Genomic DNA, 16,870 nt, shown 5'->3' with positions numbered 1-16,870 from the left:
AATCGATTCAATGCGTTTGCCTCCATTTTGTTCTGAAACAGAACCAAAGAACCTGAGATTGAACTTGGTTCATACAGTTTCCTCCCTCAATGGGATAGCCAGAGCCGAGTTTTCACTGATAACTCTACATCTTGAACTCTCTTTATTCCTGTTTCTAGAAACATGGGAAAAACAATGACTCAATAGACGTAATACGATCACCATTACCTCGTTTGGGTAGTATGCCAAAACAACTCTTTTTCCAAATTATTTTATCAAATATCCAAAAGTTTTAAAACATTGGTCAAATATCTACGTAATTTCACCTCACCGTCAACTTTTTCAACTTAATAATTTCAGCTTCAACTTTTATAATAATTCACTTTAACACAATATTTTCAACTTAATAAATTCATCCACAAGTTTTTAATAATATACTTCAACCCACTTCATCATCCACCATTATATATACAAAAATATCTAGGTTTTTCAAAAATATTAAAAAAAGAAATTCCAAAAGCTAAAAATAGAAGGTGGTTATTTTTTCCTTCAAAAATCTCCGATTTCGGCTACTTTTTCGATGTTATTTTTCGGCAATTAGCTGCAAATCAGTCCACAAACATCATAAGTTTGTCCATTGCATCCATTGTTACCCCATTTGGTTCCTATCTTCTCAAACACACTTTTCACCATTGTTAAAAAGTTTTAAATCACTCACATTACTCAAAACCACTTTAGAAAGTGCATTACAGCATCTCAGGCGACTCCAAGTTCATTTTTCTATTCCATAAACCCAATAATCATTGATTAGAAGCAATATTTGCAATTTCAAATTTTTGTACGGATTTTTGCGCAGTCATCGACCCGTCATCGTCATTCATAGACTGTGCATATAACCCGACATAAACCGTAAGCATAATCTACCGTCGACCAAAGCTTAATGCTATGATGTTTATTGCAGAATTTGTTCTGGTTTTTGGTGATTTCATGGGAGAATGGGTGGAGACTCCTAAATGTTGGAAATGGAGATCATTTATCAAGGTGATAATTCCCATTCCTGTTCGCCGCAATAGTTCTTATGATGAATTCATTGCAAGAGTAATGTAGAGCAGGGATCTAGATTGCGCGTTGAGCGACGTAGTTATTAGTTATCTAATGCATTCGAGGGAAAAGGTGAATCCTACGATCATAAATAGCGATGTACGTGTGCTGACGTATATAATGGATGCTGATCCTGATGGCTTTAGGCCTATTTTGAGGATAAATGTGGTTGAGAGGTCCTTTGAAGGATCGCTGAACTCATCAGCACCTCCACCGCGGCGCTCGATAGTCGACAATGATTTGATCGACGATGATTTGAATGATTACGAGAACGGTGGCGATCATCCAATTAATATGGAAGATGATTCTATGCATATGAAAGACTTTTCATCGGACTCGCAAGATGATGAAGAAGACCGTGGAACGGCATCACAACTAGGACACTTCTTCTCCGATGGAATCAATTTTTGTTGTGGTCAAACATTCGCCGATAAGAAAGACCTAAAAATGCTACTAAACGCAGCATCGACGAGGCATTCTTTTGATTATTATATGGAGAAGAGCTGCATGAAATTGATTAAGGCAAAATGCTTATCTCGTTGTTGTGGCTGGTTGTTGCGGGCAAAAAAGTATGAAACCTCGAACATATTTTGCATATACAAGTATGTCGGGTTGCACACATGCGGTGTTGAACACGCCACCCGCAGGTACAAGAAAGTCTCATCCGAATTGATTGCTTCAGTATGCGTAAATCATTTTCGGGATGGTAAGGGTCCAAGCATAAGGGAAATTCAAAGGATTGTGTTTAAGGAGTTGCGTTACAACGCAAGCTATTGGATGTGTTGGAAAGGAAGTGTAATTGCGAAGAACATCATTTGCGGGACACTAGAGCACGAATATGCTTGCTTGTCGGCTTTTTTCCACATGGTGAAGTTATTGAATCCCGGGTCTTCTTACTCTATCATGGTTAACCGGATGGATAGATCATTCGTTTACTACTTCTTAGCATTTAAAGCTTGCATACGGGGACATGCCCACATGAGAAAGGTAATTGCCATTGATGACACATATTTGTATGGAAAGTACAGGGGCGTTATTTTGAGTGCCGTTGCACAGGACACTGAAAATCATATCTTTTCGATTGCCTTTTGTGTCGTCGATAAAGAAAACGATGCTTCTTGGACCTTCTTCTTCTAGAAGCTGAAGTCCATCGTAGAAGATGAACCTGATCTATGTTTCATCTCCGACAGGCACATTAGCATCGTCAATGCCTTCTCCCGTGTATATAATCGTGCACATCACGAACTTTGCATGAGGCACCTTACTGAAAATCTTTGCGTAGATCAACACTGTGGAGAACATCTTTATCTATTCTACGCCGCAGCAAAGGTTTATTCCTTTGATGAGTTTAGTGATAATTTTACGGAATTGAAGAGTAAGTGCCCCCAGGCAGCACATGTCCTTGAAAATATGCTTGGTTTTGAAAAATGGAGTAGAGCATACTTTCCGGGCAATAGGTACGACGTGATGACCACAAACATCATCAAGTTGCTCAACTCAATTTTAATGGATGAACGAGAGTACCCCGTGTCGTACCTATTCAATTCAATTGCTAGAAAATTTGGTGCAAAGTTTAGGGAGCGGGATGCCTTTGTCAATGGTAAAAAGAACATATTTGTGCCTTATGCGGAAATGATCCTAAGGGATAATAAGAGCGCGAGCGATTCCTTGTATGTGAGTAATCCAAACGGGGTTCTCGACCAGTACACGGTGTTCGGCAAAGGCGTCACTGCCAAGGTCAATCTCTTGAAGAGGAGTTGTTCTTGTCGGAAATTTGACTTGGTGAAAATATCATATGAACATTCGATGGCAGCTTTGCGAGCAATGTATGGTGATGGCGAAGGTTATGGTAACTCTATCTACGACTACTCTTCGCCAATTTATAAAGCTGAAATTTACCTCCTTACATACTCGAAAGCAATTAACGATGTCACTCCGGAGGCCGAATGGACTGTGCCACAGGAATTGCTAGACACTAAAATTTCTCCACCCCCTACGATCCCAAACTCGGAAGGAAGAAATTCAAACGCACTAAGGACGTCGGTGAGACACTCAAGTCCAAAAGAAGGAATAGATGTTCAATATGCAAGAAATCCAGGCACAAAAGAACCACGTGTAGAATAACCATCAATTCATAAATAGGCTTTTTTTTCAACTTCGGTTGTAAATCTATTGTTTTGGTGGCTAAATGTGCATTTATGTAGATTTTAACCTTCAGTTATAATAGACCTATATCGTTGTCTACAGTAGGCTACGTAACGTCTATGGTGTATATTTCTTAAGTTCTACAAAATATTATGTATTGGTTATATTATTCCTTATCTAACACGCTATCTTGGTCATTTTCCCGCCTTATCTCTCCAATCGATGCACTGAATCATTATTTTCCTTGTTTCCCATTCCCATTTAATGAAAAGATGCAAAAAATATCTGTTCAAGAGAAAAATTGTTGGTATACGCAAACCAAGAGTTTTCTCTTCTCAAACACGTCGACTGGCCATTGGGTGGACATATGAAAGGACGCCATCTATAGGTCTATAAGTACAGGGCCTATTTCTACATAATCCTTCACTTTTCCCTAAATCCAAAATATTAGAAACCTTCTTCTTCTTCTTCACCCAAAACTGAAATCATGCCTGGTCGTAGAATTGCCCTTCGCCGAATCAGACGAGTCCCCCCTCGTCACTATGTCTGCTGCTTCTTCGAAATGACTTTGACCGTTTTTTCCATGGCCTAGGAGAAGATCGACAGTACTTGGAGCGTGAGCTCCGCTGAATTGCTCATTTCCTCAGAGCAATTCTGGAGTGCCTTGGAATGGACGGCAACGACTACATCACCCCCCACCATCCCCATAATTTAGTTTACTTTGTTATTTTAGTTTATGTTTTTAATTTTTTTTGGTTTGTTCATTGCTGAAGAAACTTTCTTATAGGATCTTGTTAGAAGAAAGCTTCTTCTATTTTTCCCTTTTTGCTGTAAATATTATTATGTAATGCAATGAACAAGTTTAATATAAGTATGTTTCAGTTTGTTTTAATATTGTGTTTACCATCTTTGTTGTGATCTTTTGTTTTTTTTATGTGGTGGTTATTCTTCTGTACAGACAAAAACTCGAATCAAATATGTATGCCTTTTTCAAATTACAGTTCTGTAGCTTAGCTTGAATAATTTCCGAAAGAGTAAAAATATATAGTCTATCATCAATCGTATACTCAGTCCTTCCTCGACTGGACTTATCAGTCGATCGTAGACCATGTGAATCGATGGGTCATCGGTTAAATTAAAACAGATAATAACATATTTTGGATCTGGTGGAAGAAAATAATTTAATTAAAAAAGATTTAAACAGATTATCACGTGTTTTGTGGCTGGTGGAAGAAAATAATTAAACTAAAATGATTTAAATAAATAATTACATGTTTTTTAAATAGATAATCACATGTTTTGTGGTTGGTGGAAGAAAATAATTAAATTAAAAATAATTTAAATAGATAATGACATGTTTTGGGGCTAGTGGAAGAAAGTAATTTAATTAAAGACGATTTAAATAAATAATCTTGCAGTGGTGGTGACACTTAATATCCCGTCGTAGATCATGACCTATGTTAGCCATCAATTAGTCTGGTCTACCATAGACTTATACCTTTAGTAGTGCATCTATTGATATCATGATTTTGCGTAGACCACGATGATCTATGTACACTGTTATAGACCATCACTTGGATGTAGTTAAAAAATAAATTAATTAAAAATAAATGTAGTGTAAATTTCTGCGCATGTGAAGGAGTGTGAACAAGTCACATAATCATATTAGAGCTTAAACAAATTGGGGGGGGGGGGGAATTAAGGAGTGTGTGGATGGGTAGTGGTTGAATGTTCAATATTGTAAGAGTAATGTTTGTCAAAGCACAAGTATGTTTTGAGGATATGTATTGTATTTGATGACTACACATTCCACTTACTCCTTCCATCACCACCCCTAAATCAAAAGAGTATGTGGAATTGATAGTGGTAGAACAATCATCATCCTCAACACATATTTGTGCTTTGACAAACATTACTCATAAAATATCGAACATTCAACCACTACTCATCCACACACTCCTTAATTCACCCCTTCTAATTTATTTAAGCTCTAATATGATTATGTGACTTGTTTACACTCCACATGTGTAGAAATCCACACTACATTTATTTTTAATTTATTTATTCATTTTTTAACTACATTCAAGTGATAGTCTAGAACATTGTACATAGATCACCGTGGTCTACGCATAATCATGAAATCAATCGATGCACTACTAAAGGTGTAAGTCTACGGTAGACCAGACTAATAGATGGCTGACATAGGTCATGATCTACGACGGTCTATTAAGTTCCCCCACCACTCCAAGATTATCTATTTAAATTCTTTTTAATTAAATTACTTTCTTCCATCAGCCCCAAAATATGTCATTATCTATTTAAATTATTTTTAATTTAATTATTTCTTCCACCAGCCACAAAATATGCGATTATCTATTTAAATTATTTTTAATTTATTTATTTATTTTTTAACTACATCCAAGTGATGGTCTATAGAAGTGTACATAGATCACCGTAGTTTATGCATAACCAGGATATCAATCGATGCACTACTAAAGGTGTAAGTCTATGGTAGACCAAAAAAATCGATGACTGATATAGGTCATGATCTACGATGGTCTATTAAGTGTCACCACCAGTTCAAAAAAGAAAAATTACTTTTTCAATGGTAATAAACGACTACTTTTTGTAAGCCATCAGTGTTAACACTTCGTTTTTACTTCATATATAAGGTGTCCATCCCTTATTATTTTATTTCATTCACTTTATTTTGTTTTTAAAAATTCTACAATGTCGCAAGGATCTCAAACATCCAATTTTAAAAATACTCTAATTTTTCATTGTGGGAATGTGGCTGTCTTGAGGACGTCACGAACGGATTCAAATCCAGGTTGCAAATTGTATAATTGTGCAATTGCGAAAGTGAGCTCTGTGTTTTTTTTTTTAAAAAAAAATTAAGTTAATCATTATGTAATTAATATTTTTTTCCTAGGATAATGGTGCATGCTCATTTTTTAAATGGCTTGATGAGCTATCTCCTACAACCAGTTCATCAACGTTGAGTCCGGGACTTGAGACATCAAATTTTCAAGGCTTGACAAAATTTAATCTACTACAAAGACTCTAACAATGTGAAAAAAATAAAGATTTTCTCATGACTTTGTTCAAAGAAGCCGAACAACAGGGGGATCACTTTAAACTATTGCTATATGACACCCAAATAGAGAGGGATCAATTAAAACAAAAACTAATTTTGGCCAAAGAAAGGGAGAATGTCCTAAAAATGATGTTATGTGCAATGATTCTAGTATTAGTTCTTAGGAAAAGTGTAACCTGGATGTAGTGATATTGAATAAATATTAATAGCTCTATTTTTTTAATAATGTTAACACTATTTATGATAGAATCATAGTCTATTAAACAACACATCAACTTAAATTCGACCACCAGGGTAATGATAGATTATGCATACGGTATATGAAATATTAAGTATGCATTCTATGATATCAAGCATACAATGTACCAACTATGACCACACCATGCATAGTTAAATTCCATGCCACAAATCAGTTTGACAGAAACAGATTCAGTGCAGAATCATAACAAGTTTCATAAAATAAAAGAATAATTGTCATATCCTACCACTAGATCCTACCACCTTCATATTTGTGAAATAAAAAAAATTTATCATATCATAACAACCATGATTCAACAACACATTACACGGCTTAGGATTCAAATTTCTTTTTCCCTAAGTTCCTCATCAACATAAGTGTTACTGTTGATTTTATCAACAATGTCTATGCCCACATCTTTTTGGTCAGCTTCAGCTTCTTTTTCCTCAACAATTGCAGCTGCTTCTTCATTCTCACCTTCTTCTCCTTCCTTTTTAGCATGTGCAGTAGTTGGTGCTTCTTCAGTTTCCTTTTCTTCCACACCTTCTTCTCTTTCTTCACCTGCAACAGTTGTTTCTTCCTCAGCTTCTTCTTTTCGTTCACCTGCTACTTCTTTCTCAACTTCTTCTTTGTCAGTTTCTTCTTCAACAGTTTTTTTTCCTCGCCTTCTTGTTCATCTGCTGCCGCTTCTTCTTCTGCTTCTGCAGCTACTACTTTTCCACCTTCTTCTTGGCTCTTATCTTCTTCATCATTATTATCTTCTTCTTTTTCCTCTTCTACCATTACAATGGACAACTCATCCATTTTACTCTTTTTTTCTCCTTCTTCATTCGTCTACGATTCACGAAGGTCCACATGTACTGTATCATCATATTACAAAGTGTTACTAATATTTAAAGCTAAAAATTCATTGACAACATCAATTTTTGAATGAAGTTACCTAGCTCGTGTTGTCGCTCATCCTTTTTCTTTTTCTTCATTCTTTTCTCTCTGATATAGGCAACAATATCCAACACCACTTTCTCGAGCGCAACAACACGCTTATGAAGATCCCCGGGGGATAAGTTTCCCGCTGCATCTTCGAAGGTGCTCGGAGAATCATCATCACCAATGCGTACTCTAACGGGGTTACCACCCAAATCCCCGTCATCATCACTGTCCTCATTTAAAGTAAGGACAATTACCCCTTATAACTCTTTCTTCAAGCCATCGAGGACATTATTCTTCACCTCATCCGTATATGACTCAAATGTAATCATGTAATCCATCTTCGTCTCATGAACAATAGGGATGATGTACGGGTGCACGTTCTACAAAATATCAATTAACAATTATATAACATTCTATATAACGGTAGTATTATTGCATAATCGAAAATAAGCTCATACCTCGGTAACTTTTCCTTTATACTTGAATAGGTCGCCTTCGATTATCTTGTCACTTTTTATAGTGTGCCATTTGAGGATGCGAGGAATGGGAAAGGGCTCATCCATTGATTTTTCAGAAAATTCTCTAAGATGAGGAAAGGCCTCATAGATCCAAATCTGTAAGCAGTACAACAGTGAAAAAAATAACCCAAAGTCTATGACAGAGTATAAATAAAATGAGAATCTAGGATAAACTTACTGAAGGGTTTATGGTAGATACCATGAATGCCCAGGGAAATCCGAATAGAGCATAGGATGCCTTCTGCTTTTCATCAAATACTTCCTTCTGCTTCTTCAGGTCACTTTTCTTCTTTAGTTAGTCCATGGTCATTTTAAATGTCTCTTTCCCTCATGGATACTTCTCGAAGAAACTTAACGAATCAACCATTCGAATCAATTTTGTGTCTACAACCTTCATCGAATCTTTTGCAAGCAACATGGTGTGCAAGAACCATAGTAGACAACACTTGAACTTCTGGTCCTCGTTCAGCTTATTCCCTCTGATTAAGTGTAAAAAGTTAGCCGCCATGATGTTTTTTGTTTTTCGTCACCTTAAAACAAAAATTATCCCCCTTTTCTAACGCCTTCTTCATTTTTTATTCACTGGGGTATGATGAACAGTTCAGCCCTGTGATCAAACAAAACTCTTTCAAGCCAAAACAAGCAGGTTTGTTGTTAACGTAAAACCACATCTCATGACACATCTTATCGATCCTGACACATTGCAACAACAAATAATGGATCAACTGCCCATTGAACTTGAGATTTTTTGGAAGGTTTCTCAGGTGTCTAAAACAGGACCGCTTGAATCTTTTCTTCAATTCTTGATCGACAAGAACTTGCTTAAATTCTCGATAAGTAGCCATTCTTGATCTAACCAATATTTTTGTCGGGAAAGATCCAACCTCGTTAATTATCGTTAGAAGGTCATACCGCTCCATGAAAATGCACCTTGAAATATATGGCACAGACAAGGAATTATTATCCCCATCATCACTATTACTCCCACTTCCCTCGCTCTCTTCACTGTCATCACTAACACTCTGCTTGGCAACATCTTCACTAGAATCGACGTAGTCGCTTATCTCCTTTAACTTTGAATTTGATTCGGACACCGACTCTTCAATTTTCTTCCTTTTTGAGATATTTCCAACTGCCTTAACTCTTCTTCTTCTACTGCTACCAGCGGTACCGGCTTTGTTTTAGGAATGATATTTTTTTTACCCATTTTCAACACAATTTGCACCTGAAGAACAAATTTCCCATTTTCAGTTCATAGACCATAAGTTTATCAACAGAAATAACTCAATGCTCAAATGAAAACCCCCAAAAGTTAACAAACACCCCACCATTAAACAGTTCACTACACAAACATACAATAACTGAACCAAAATCCAACATGCAATATCAAAAAACAACAATTGCTAAAAATCAAACTAGTGCACCTAATCAAACTAATTAGCTATAAATAGTTCAATTTTCACTATTTTAGCAATCATGTTTTAAAAGAATTTCATAGTCTTAAAATTGATTTCAATCTAGGGCATTCTCATTTCATAGACCATGGGTCGACGGATAGACCATGTGTCTACGGACAGAAACAGGTCGTTGTTCAATTCAAAATGCCAAAATAACTCTTCAAACAACAATTATCCCCACCATTCAACACTTCGTTGCTAAAAAAATCACAACTAAATCAAAACACCAAATTCGAAAGAAAAATTCCTACATCACTACGAATCGATTAGCAAATAAATCAATTTAAATGGATCTAGAAATGATCGAAACTTGATTTTAAGTAACCTTGTGAAGTAACAACGACCCCTTAGCAGCTGGAGAAGAAGACGAAATGAAAATGACATTTTTGGGATAAGTAGTTTCAAAAGCAGGAGTTGGGAATTGAAGAGGAGAGAGAAGGTTTTTTTTTAAATATTGAAATAAGTGGAGGTTGTTAGGTGTATTATAATAAATTCGTAAAAATGATGAATTGGTCCCTTGGCCCACGCGTGGGCCCCACCTTTTCCACTTTTTACACCCTAAACCTAAAATATAAATCAAAAAGAAATTAAGTGGGTATTTGAAAAATTAGTTTTGGAGGGTTACTTCTTTGTCAATTATTCCTGGGTTTCTAAGGGTTTCAAGATTTAGTATATATGTTTAGGGTTTGTGGCTTATTGCACATTTTATACTAAATCTTAAGGGGGAAAAAACCCTATTGGGTCTCTAGGGTTTCTGTTTTGTACGTATATGTTTAAGCGTTTGTCTAAAATAATATTTCATTTCATAATTTACATTAAGCATGAGAAACACCTGAAAGTCTTTGTTAATGGATCCAAAATAACTTACAGAATAATTCAAAACAAAAATTCTCATAGTTTAAATAATTATATCTTAATTGACACCGATTGATGGTCATGATTCAAAACTTTTTTATTGGAACATGATTATTTCTTGAAATTAATATTTTTTGTATCAGCCAACCAACTATACGTCTCACTATTCAAATACAATGCAGTAATTCAAGCACATACAATTCTATCAAAATAAAATAAAATGAATCATTTTTAATAATATCATACCAAAGACAAAAAAAGGTCAAAAGAAAGAAAATTTCCGAAACAGTACATGATTTTTTGCTCAAAATCTCCTCCTCCAAAGTGGGTTGTATTGATTCATAATCTTCAAAACCTCGAAAACATATGAAAATAAAAAAACTAAAATGTTTTTCTCTTTTTCTTGGACTTTATTGAATTACTGAATGAAAGTAAAGATAATTGATGTGTGTGAATCATGATCTAAGAAATATGTCACCTTTCATCTCTAGCTTTATTATATTGATGGATTAGGTGGAAGATCACATAAATACATATTAAGATATCTAATAAAAAAGAAAATTTTAGTGAAAGAAAATTTTAGTGAAAGATGAAAAGTGGATTAATTGAATCTAATGACTTTTGCGCTATTAAAATAAAATAATTAAAGAAAAACATATATAAATCCCTGAATCTTTAAGTGATATTATATTTTATCCCAACTTTTTAGTTAATTACATCTTATCTCGATATTTTGAAATCATGATACATATGTTGTAAGGTGATACATATAGAAAGTGATACATGTAAAACAGAATAAATATTTATTTTATGAAGTAACAGATTTTGTTTTACTCTGCAGAGCAAATCACGTTCAATCTGTTACAAGCTGAAAATCCACAATTTCCTTCGTCCACGTTTCAAATTTGTATCAAACCAAATTTTCTGAAGCAATCCAGATTACAAGCTCAATCGTTTTGATTTTTTTTTTAAAATCTTCGTTCTTCCTTCTTCATTTTCCGATTAACCTCAATGGAGTTCATGACTATCTCATTGCATCATTTTGGGGTCTGGATTCAGAGACTAGGTATGATAACTATCGGGTCGACGGTATTGTAATTCATGAAAAAACTTCATACTGAGATTTAATGGATGTTATATCAATTCAATTGAAAATTGATGTATCTCTAAAAAAATTCATGCCAAATACGTTGTTCAAGGCAATCAGTGTTGGAGATTCATAATGATATGACTGTGAAACTTTTTCTTCATATTTTGAAACATGAACCTAGATTCAAAAAGTATCCATTGTGTATTACAACAAGTGCTATTGTAATCGATAGTGATGATTTTGACATTGATGATATGGCAATTGAGTGTAATGATATTGTTGAGTCGTCTACACTTGCAGTAGCTGTAGTTGGTAACGTTGAATCTCTATCAGTTGCTGATATGGGGGGTGAAAAACTAATAATCTAACGCTATAACAGTGTTGTCAAGGTGAAACAAAAGTATATAAACAAAACAACTCTTGTATCGGTAATGCATAACTATGCAATCAAGCACAAGTTCAATTTCAGAGCTGAGAGATCTAACAAACAGAGGTTTGATTTTAGTTGTTCATCATCAATTTCTGATTTAATTTCTAATTGATACATCTGAAAATTATAGTGATACATTTTTCATAAATTACACAAAATTGTTGATTTTAATTTTTGCAAGTTATGTTTTGTTAAATTTTTATAAAAGGGGATCTATATATTGTGTATTGTTGTGTGTGATTCATATATTTATTTACTCACTATGCATTGTGTTTTCTTGATAAAGCGTAACAAAATTTGAGATTTTATAGTGTAAATGTGATTCATATGAATGATATATATGATATTATTATATGTGTATTATGGTGATTCATATGGTAGATGGAGTATTTTTTTCATTAAAAAGGGTGATACATTTAGTTACAGTCTGTTATACATGTAAATTCTTTGTGAAACATCTAGTTGTACTTCACATTGATATTAAAATGTTTAATGTATATAAAATCTGTAGCATACATGGAAAAATATGACTATTCTCTAAATTTCTGATTATTATTAAATAGTGTGACATAGTGTAAAAGTATGAGATACGTATATACCTAATGTGATACATTTAATAACAGATTAACAGATATTCATATTTGTGATACATTTTATTGGTTTTTCTTTTAGTTATGTGTTGATGTGCAAATCTCTGGAATGTAGTTGCTTATTCAAGGCCTCATGTAAGCTTGGTTCTGATACTTTCGTAGTACTTTATTTCAATGATGAGCATACCTGTCCGTTAATGGACATAGTTTTTGATCAGTAGCATGAAACAATTGCTTTTGTAGCTGGAATAACGGCTCCAAATTTGTTAAACCATAAAAGAATAATCACACCAAGTGACATTATTAAAGATATAAAATAAAAACTTGGTTTGAACATAGATTACATGAAGACATGGTGTGCTAAAGAACATGCTTTAAAGATATTGAGAGGATGATCAAAAGATGAATACAAGAAAATGCCTACCTACATATACATGTTGAATTCTATTTACCCCAATTCAATTATAAGGATGCATAAGTCTCTCGATAATCAGTTCTTGTATCTATTCACAGCACTGTATCTATTTATTAGGAGATTTGAATATTGTAAGCCTATTGTGGTAGTAGACGGTAGTCATATAATTGGACCTTATAAGGGAACATTCATTTTAACTAGCACACTTGATGGAGCAAGTATTGTACGTAGTAATTCTTTAGTATTTTTGGTATCAAAATGCTGCTAATTGTTATATAAATGAGACATAATGTTTGGTTGATGTTATGTATCAGATCATATATTTTTGCTTGCGTATGGGGTTGTAGATTCTGAGAATGATTCATCATGGACATGGTTTTTCAGTAATTTAAGTGTTTTTATGGTGAGCGCAATAATATGTGTGTTGTCTCTGGTAGACATGAAAGCATAATCAAGACAGTTAGTGTGGTCTATCCATCCATACCATATTTTGCATGTGTTTGGTATCTTTGAAATAATGTCTGCACGAATTATAGAAAGAGTAAGGACAAGCAGACCAACAAGTTTTTTGTCATGATTTAAGCGTACAAGTTGGATAATTTTGATGAGCTTATGTGTAAAGTGGAAAATATGTACAATAGAGTAAAGGTATATCTCAAAATTATTGGATATGAAAAGTGTTCACGAGTTCATACTCCAATAAATAGGAAAAGGATGATGACTTTCAACATTGCAGAATGTATCAACTCTCATCTTGTTGAGGCACGTGAATTGTCAATTTTAGATTTTCTTGAACAAGTCAAAATCTTATTTGGTGTGTGGAACCGATAAAATAGAGATCGGTTTAGCTTTCTTTCTAAAAGCTCATTGGGAGACAGGTTTCAACAAATTCTTCAATTGAACGAGGCAAAGTCATCATGTATGATGGTAATTTATGAACTATTTATTATACTATAACTAAGTTATTTTTCAGTGAATTTTATTTTTTCTAATACCAGATGTATCAAAGTGATACAAAAGTGATACATCTGGAAATCATATGTATCATTTTGATACATCTGTAAAAATATGCCACCACTTGAAAACTGATTATTTATATATAAATATTCTGTAATATTTTTGATTCCCATACTACGCTAACTAACGTAACTCTATATTTAAAAAAAATTCAGGTTAGGAAATCAACTAACTACATTTACAGTGTGTATGAAGAAAGAAGAAAATACATAGTTCGGTTGGATAATAGAACATGCAACTGTGGTAGATTTCAGCTTAATGAGATACTATGTTCGTACGTTATTGTTGTTTTGAAAAGCAAACATGTAAAAGAAATGAAGCCATACTGTTCTGATTACTACAAGAAAAAGACACTAGTTAAGACTTATGAAATTCCACCGTGTCCAATGCCCGATGAACAAGATTGACATGTATCACCGGAGATGTTAGAGGATGTGATTTTACCTTCAAAATATAAAGACCACTAGGAAGACCTAAGAAATGAAGACAAAAGAAAAGTAGCAAAAATTTTTCATCAACCTCAAATCGTTGTGGAAAGTGTGGGCATGAAGACCATAACAGACGCACTTGCAACTACTTTTCAATAGAGATGTGATATTTTTATTTGAAGTGAAATCAGAATTATTTACTTAGTAAAATATTTTGAATTCAATAATTTGAGTTAAATTTTCAAAAATTTATTTCATGAAATATTGTGTTTACAGTGGAAGCAGAAATGTTTTTTAAGATCAATGTTTATAATTCATTAGAACTCTTCTCAGATGCAGATATGTGCGAGTACATGACAGTTATGTCATTCATATTAGTGATCCCTGTTCTATTGTTAAGAGTTTTTAACAGATCTTGAATGTTAGTGATACACTTTCATAAAATTGTTACAAAGTGATATATAAGAAAAATTTCATGAATGTAATATGATTCAAATATACCGTTCATGATAGTTATGTTATTCATATTAGTAATCCCTGTTATATTGTTAAGAGATTTTGACAAATCTGTAATTTTAGTGATACATTTCCATCAAATTATTACAAAGTGATACTTATTAAAAATTTTATGAATGTTATATGATTCATCATCTGTACATGAAATTCATATGATTCATATTAGTAATGCCTGATTCAGTTTTAATACATTTTAACACAACTGGAATGTTGGTGATTTATTTTCAACATATTGTTTGTAAGTGATACATATTAAAAATTATATGATTCATATTAAGCGTTCATGAAAGTTATGTGATTCATATTAGTAATGCATGATTCATTATTAAGGCATTTTAACACAACTGTAATGTTGGTAATACATTTTCAACATATTGTTTGCTAGTGATACATATTAAAATATTTATGAATGTTATATGATTCATATTAAGCGTTCGTGAAATTCATGTGATTCATATGACTTTTGCTTGATTCATTGTTAAGGCATTTTAACATAAATGTTATTTCAGTTAAACTCCTTAACTTAGTTGATAAAAAAATAATCAGCTATATATGTATTTCACAAAGGTTCCATTAATAATTCTTTGTAGTTTATATGAATGAAATATATGTATCAAACACATAATAAACAATTACAAGAACACTCATAACATAAAAAATAAAATAATACGGCCGAACAACATGGAAACACTTCATTTCATAAGCTAAAATATCATGACATTAACCACAAAATACTTAATACTTAGTACATAAAACTGGTAGTTTTGAAATATCCAGAATTCCCCAAACATAAGAAACCACAATCCTTTTGTCAAACAACAAATACTAGACAGCTACAGCTCGACATCTATTATCTCTATATCCTTAGATGGAATGAAGATGCGTTTAGGCCTAAGTGGATCCTGATTGTCACTAACATATCCATTAGATGCCTTGTTCACACCATATTCCCATAAAAATTATGCGTATCTGATATGATGCATTTTTGGATCAAAATCTGAAGAAGGCATTTGATGCCCATCAGTTAAATATTCCGTAACAAACAAACCACAATCCCTGTAGAATAGAACAATAGGTAGTTTATGGGTTGCTATGAGCTCTAATGTAAAAAAATATATTTAAAAGAATAAATTATACGTACAACGTGCCACTTGATTGTTGCATAATACCATTAACAAACTGAACATTAAATGTATATTGGTCCGTCTTTTCCTTGTATGCTTCTAGTAGTGACTAGTCCGTGCACCCTTTATTTTATTTAAAAAAATTAGATATTATCAAATAAGTTGACAACATTTCAGCAAGCTCTTTTATCTCAATTGCATAACCTCTATGACCTTTCAACAAGTCATACACAGGAATACATCTTTTCTTGAGCACTATGACTGCCAACACCCAGTGAAATGATCCCTGAGAATTTATTGACACGTACACCTCATCAACCAAATGCCATGAAGACCTGTTGGAATGGATAGACCTTGAATAATTTCACAAATTGATCTCTCTATCGAAGCAACTTTCATTGAACGAATATTATCATCCTGTGATCTAAGATCAATCTCAAATTGACTTCGGTGATAATGAGTTTATGTGTCATGGATGTAGTTCTTGAACATGCAATTCACTATGGTATATCTATATTCACTGGTGGTGTCCAGTTTTGTGTTCTTGCAAAGATAGTAGAATACCAAATCGATGTGCTGTATTGAAAGATTAAAATATATAAGAAAATGTGATTCTTATATGCCATACATAATACAAAGTGTAAAATAGTTGATACATATGAATTTATAAAAACATTGATAAAAAAACAGTAAAAGTATATATATGTATCAACTACTATGTTTGTGGTCAATATATGTATGCGAGAAAAAATATGTATACACACCACACCACAAGAAAGTTAGTAAGTAAATTTGTGCTTAAATCATACAAATCAAAAAACAGTTAGGTATTATATATATTTCTTTGAGGCATACCTCACCATTACAACATGAATTTGATTGTGTTATGTTATATAACAAACTTTTTCTCACAGGATGTGCAACTACAAAATCAAGCTTC

At 33.4% G+C, this 16,870-nt stretch overlaps 1 pseudogene; it reads left to right on the top strand.

Annotated features, from left to right (window-relative positions):
• Positions 1-16,870, top strand: part of LOC107849370 — a 168,634-nt pseudogene that overhangs the window by 42,591 nt on the left and 109,173 nt on the right.

The sequence above is a fragment of the Capsicum annuum genome, chromosome 12 (assembly GCF_002878395.1).
Source record: "Capsicum annuum cultivar UCD-10X-F1 chromosome 12, UCD10Xv1.1, whole genome shotgun sequence".
Classification (NCBI taxonomy): domain Eukaryota; kingdom Viridiplantae; phylum Streptophyta; class Magnoliopsida; order Solanales; family Solanaceae; genus Capsicum; species Capsicum annuum.
Note: the sequence above shows the minus strand (reverse complement) of the source record. Positions and strands in the feature narration are given on the sequence as shown.